Source organism: Petaurus breviceps, unplaced genomic scaffold (assembly GCF_028583685.1).
Source record: "Petaurus breviceps papuanus isolate PSGF00001 unplaced genomic scaffold, PetGlider_PUasm1.0 90849, whole genome shotgun sequence".
NCBI classification, from domain to species: Eukaryota; Metazoa; Chordata; class Mammalia; order Diprotodontia; family Petauridae; genus Petaurus; species Petaurus breviceps.
In genome coordinates, this window is record NW_027187361.1 from 15684554 (window position 1) to 15691001 (window position 6448).

A 6448-nucleotide genomic window follows, 5' to 3' on the forward strand; every position below is an offset into this window, starting at 1 on the left:
ATAAAATTATTCTTCTGTTGAGACTGCCAGCATCACCTCCATGCCACAATGAATCACAGGAGTAATATTTCCATAAAGGTTTCAAAACACATCAGAAAAAAAGTCAACAATAAAAATGTTTATTCATCAACCTTCACATGTACCAAACACTACTTACTGTTCTCATTACATTATTTTCCTAAATGCCCAGGAGCCAGGTGAAATATTACAATAAGTTGTCCTTTCGGATACTGGGGTTACTATACAGGTTTTCCTTAAAAACACAGTTTTAGATTACAGCATTCAATCACTTGTGAGGGAATTCTTTATACTCAAATTGTAGGTGAGGTAATAACCTTGGACGAAGATGATTGGGGGGGGGGAGGACATAAAAGTTGAACTCAGAAATTGTAATATTATCTACATTGTTGTTTCTAATCTGAAACAGTGTTCCAAAAGGTGAAACAATATGCTTGAGCTCACAAATCTAATATAAATGTCACATGCCTATATGTATATGTATGTAAACATATATACACATATACATGTGTGTATATATACACAATGTGTGCATGGGTGTATGTACATATCATATATAGTATGTGTGTATATGTACACACAAATATATAGTACTTGTGCGCATATATACCCACAAATATATCATGTGCATGTATGTGGGTCATACACATGATATATTTGTGGGTATGTATGCATACAAGTACTATATATTTGTGTGTACATATACACACATACAACTGCTGACATCATTGGGTTGTTCTGAGGATTGATTGAATAAATGAGAATTAAAGAATCCAATGAGTTGCAAAAGTATACATCCCTGTAGACATGTGACCATCGATGATGGGGGAGAGGTAGTGGTAGTGCTGAAGCAAACAGTGTGTCTTCCTTGACCAGTATAGAAAGAAGGTGAACTTCAGTCATCACAAAATTAAGCACAACAACTACACTATAGCTTGCCAATCCAAATAGCTCAGAGAGGAAAAAGTCATTCTATATCTATCCTTGTGAGTACAGTATAAAAGGCTTAGTCTTCAAAAAAGCTTTTTGGCAACTTGATGTGTGTTGATTGATTCATAAGGTAAGAAAAGAGAATAGACCTATGATTTCATTGATGTATGGAACTCCTGAACAAAGACATACCCTCTACCTATGCAGTTTGGAACTTTCTCTGAAAACTCAGAGCTCAGGGAGTTGCTTAGAGTGCAGAGGTCAAACACAAAGCCTGCACTATTGCTTTTGTAAGTTGGTTCCTCTATATCTGGGATGCTCTCACTCCTTGCCCCTACCTCCTAGAATCCCCAGACTTCTTCAAGACATTGTTCATGTGCCACCACCTACATGAGGCTTTTCCTGACCTCCCCATTTATTAATGCTCTCTCCCTCTCAAAATTATTTTTCATCTGCTTTGTGTGACATGGACAGTCTCGACATTGAAGAGGCTGTGACATCTACTTCCAGGAATGCAAGATGATGGATACTAGAAGTGTCCTCTTCCCATATTTGGGACATGCAAAGACACTCTGTGACTGGTCCTGGGTGGCTAACAACATGATGAAGAGATGGGCTGCTGGTTGGCCACATGGCTAGAGCAGGGGCGCATTCAGAAGGCATTGACTAGTCCAGGAGAAGATTTGGATGGCGTTCTTTTCCTCTCTGACAGCACTTCTCATCTTAGTCTAATATATTGCCCAGGACTATGGGCCTCTGTTCCTTAACTATTTGTGTTTATTCTTTCCTTTTTTAGGTACAGGAGTATGAAAACAGTTAAAACTTTGTGAACTTCAAAAGGTCAGAATGGTGAGCTACCAGACATCCAGGAGCTGGAGTTCATGCCAGGTTTTGTCATCAACTGACCCAATATTGAGGCCCTGAGGGACCTACCACAGTGAGTCTGAGACAAAGACTCAACCAGGGATTATGCTGTACTTTGAAGCGAACTTAGTGGGGAAAATGCTATGTAGAAGCTTAGAAGCTGCTTTAAAATCCAAACCAGGGATTGAGGTGATAAAGGAGAAAGTGTGTTCCTCAGGTGTTTGGGGATAGAATGCTTGTAATTTGGTTCTTGCTATATCCATGGAGTAAATATCCTTTCGTAAAAGTTAATTGATGTCAATTGGTTAAATAGAACTATAATGCTAATCACTGGTGGTAACAATGAGAGGAAAACACTAGAATGAGGGTTTAGGTCCAAAGCATTAGAGCATGCCACCCCTAACCCCTTGAGATACCCTTTCAGTCCTCAGGGGGAGATGTAGCTATCCTTATTCTAGGAGAGTGAGTCCAGAGTGTCACTATATTTGTATTTACTTCTCTGTATGTATTACAATTCCCCAGTAGACAGTAAACTTCTTGAGGGAAGGGGATGTTTTATCTTTCTAATCCTCAGCACTATCACAGTGACTGAAAACATGATAGGAACTTAATAAGTGTCATATTGTAGTGAGCTGAATAGTAAGTGGCAGAAGTGGAACTAGCATCTGTGTCTTTTTTACACACATTCTACTAATTTTTTTCTACTATTCATACATTAATGTCTGTAATCACTGGTTCACTTGTAAACAATGATATCACAAACAGCAGAAAGTAGCAGATATAGAGAGATTGCCTTGAAATCAGGAAAACTGAGTCCAAATGCAGCCTCTGACACACGTGTGATACTCACAAATTAATGAATGTCATTGCCAGAGACAACTCTCTAACACTGTAAATTGTATAACAGATGTTAATCTACATTTCTGAGGAAGTTTCCTTATCAGGAATTTCCTATACCAACAAATTTAATAGTCCAGTGAAAAAGGAAGGAAGGAAGGAAGGGAGGGAGGGAGGAAAGGAAGGAGGGAGGGAGGAAAAAGGGCAGAAAGGAAGAAAGGAAGAAGTAAAGAAGGAGGAAAGAAGGGAGAGGGGGAGAGAGAGACAGAGAGAGAGAGAGAGAGAGAGAGAGAGAGAGAGAGAGAGAGAGAGGAAGAAAAAAAATGTTTTACATACAAAGTCACATTGTTTCAGACCAACATAGTAAGCATGTATCTGCTATAAAAAAATGTTCACCTTAAGATCCCTTAGATATTAACACCACAACCAGAAAAATACCTATATATATATATATATATACATACATATATATGTATATATATATACCTATGTAACTAGAAATGTCAATTCAAACCCTCACCTTCCATGATTTCTGAAAGTATATATGGACTGAGTCTAGTCACATATATAAAGCTAGTACAGATTTCAGAGAACATATAAAGAATGCACTGTCTGTAAAGTTTGAGGCTATAAAGGTATATGGGCACTCACTCTGCTCTGGATGAAGCTCCCAAGGCCTTAGCTATTTGGTTCAATCAATATCTCATCATATCCGAAATTGACTGTATGAACTAAGCTACACTCTCTTCCTGGGAAAATCAGCAAAACCTTCCAGAATGAAACTTGCTGCCACTTTCAATCACTGAGTGATACTATGTCCTGAAAATGACCATATAACCATGTCAAGGGGTTCCCTCCCCCCACCCAGGTCTCAGGGGAAAGCATGAAAATTATTAACACAATTTTGGAGAGAGATGAAAAAATAACATTTGGTCTCCAAGAAATTCTTCTCAACATCCCCTCAGGAAACTGGACTGCAACAGATCACAAGAACAGTTTAGTGGTTAGTGCACAGTGTAGCCCTGTGCCAAACCATGAGTTACAGGGGCTTGAAAACTATCCAGGTTATTGTTCATGCTTGGGTAGTGACATTGTCCTGTAATATAAGCTGTAAACTGTCTAAAAACTAGAGGTTTACATCCTCCTAAACCACCCAAGAGTTTGACACTGGTCAGAGTTTCCTCCTTTTCATCAATAAAATCAGTAGTTATATTAGACGCCTCTAGCTTCCTCTGTACTTGATAGGATAAAGATAAGTTGGAAAGAGGGAGAAGGCAAAGTAGGGAAGTGTATGTTCTTTGGATTCTGTTGATGAATTGATCTTTGGAATGTCAATTAGTTTAGGTTAAATAAGTCCCAATAATCAATCAATAAGTAAACATTTATGCTAAGCACTGGGCTAAGCTCCAAGGATCGAAAAAAGGCAAAAGATAATCCCTCAATGCCCTAAAAGAGCTTACAGTCCAGTGGGTGGGACAACATTCAAACAAATTACATACATGCATACACACATATATAAGCAAACTATATACAGGATAGGGAAAATAATAGAATTAAGAGGAGTTGGGGACGGTTTCCAGTACAAGATGAGACTTTAATCAGGATTTAAAGGAAGCCAGGGAAGTCGGTATGTGGAGTTAGGGAGCAAAAGCATTCCAGGCATGGGAGAGAGTCAGAGAAATTTCCTGGAGCTGAGAAATGGAATGGTTCCTTCCTAGAACAACCAGGAGACCAGTGTCACTAGACTGAGAGGTCCACTGTGGGGTGCAAGGTGTAAGAAGACTGGAAAGGTAAGAGGGGGAGTAGGTTACAAAGGGCTTTGAGTGCCAAAAAGAGAATTTTTCATTTAACCCTGGACATTCCTAGTGAAGCACAGTGGACATCTTTTTTTTTTTTCAAAGTTAGCATCTACTTTGAACTCATATACCACTTAAGATAGTATGACGACAGGTCCCATTTTTTCTCTTGAGCTTCAGAAGTATCCTTTTAAGGCAGAGGTTCTTAACCTGGGATTCACAAGCCCTCAAGGGGTTTAGAGATAGATTAAGCTGGCCCTCAAAATTGAATAGAAAATGCATTACATTTTTTTGTTTTCACTAATCTCTAACTGAAACTTAGCATTTCCTTAAATTATTTAAAAACATTATTCTAAAAAGGGGACCATAGGTTTTACCAGACTGCCCAAGGGTTCCATGACATACAAAATAGGTTAACAGCCCCAGCTTTAAAGTAATTATCTTCTCAAGAGTAGATTAGTTCAGGGAATAGTGCTTTGGAATATTTTACTACCAAAGATAGTTAAATATATGCCTTATAAAGAAATTTATTCGAAGACAAATTGTATTGTTATATCATGATTTATAATAAAGAACATAGACATTAAATGAGTCAAATTCTATTTGACAATTCTAGAACATATTTCAGAATATGGCAAAACCTATGAATACAAATCCCATTGAAGCAACAGAACAGTTTAAACTAGGGACTATATAGGAAGGTATTGATTTTTGTTGTGATTCCTTATATTTAAGTGACTATTATCATTCTTACTTTAGTATTTTTGTTTCCTGAAATGTCTTCTTGAGCTTTTTTTTTAAGTATGAGGAATACTGATTGGAACTTTAAAACTAAAAGGATTGCATCACATTCTTGTTCCCCAGCAGTGAAGTACACCTCTTGGAGAAATATCTTTTTCTTCCATCTTGCCTGACCCCCAACAGCACAATAAGGAAACCACATCTCTATCTCTGGGTTGGGGCTAACTTGCTCACCCAGATTTCACTCACTCTAAGAGGTTAAGGTGGTCTCTCCAGTAAGGGTTGAGGGGCACAGCTGCCATACTGCTATTACTCAAGTCTCAGAATGGTACCTTCAGTGTGAGGAGATATCTTCCTACAGCTCACTATGGTAGCTCCAGAGACCCAACCAGTGTGTTTCACATTTGTACAAATCAGACACAACTACATCATTGACTCTTAAACATGAAACCTTTAGTCAGTATGAGAAGACAAAATCATGAATGATCATAACATAAAATTTATTCAATAGAGGGCAAAATCAGGACTAATCAGAAAGTCCACCCATAAATCTGGGTTATACTCTTCCATCAAAGCACCCACTATTGGAGTAAGGGGAGTACATAAACTTACAGAAAGCTAGCTGGGAGGCAAATGAATAGGGAAATCCATGTACCTGAGGCAACTCATAACTCTGAAATGCAAGATTTGATGCCCTTAGTATTTTGGGGGAGTAATCTATCCAGGAATGGGGAACCTGCAGTCTCAAGGCCACATGTGGCCCTCTAGGTCCTCAAGCGTGGCCCTTTGACTGAATACAAACTTCACAGAACAAATCCCCTTAATAAAAGGATTTGTTCTGTAAAACTTGAACTCAGTCAAAAGACTGCACCGAAGGACCTAGAAGGCCTCAGGTTCCCCACCCCTGGATGTAACATGTTACATGCTGGCTGGGAGTATTCCTCTCTCAAGCCTCTGTACTGCCCTGGTAGATGAAGACATCTCTCTGTTACTCTTGAGCCATAAAAAACAGGGTTAAGCAATTTTTTGTAAGTCAACAGCGTAAGTCTTCAGTGACAAGCAGTTCCCTTCAAATTGAGCCTCAGTCACTTACTATCTATATGATCCTGAGTAATTAACTTAAATGTTTTCTGTCTCAGTTTCCTCAAGTGTAAAATGAGGATAATATTAACACATTCCTCACAAGGTTGTTATGTGGATCAAATGAAATATTTGTAAAGCACTTAGCATACAACATATGTATCCTGCTACATAGTATATGT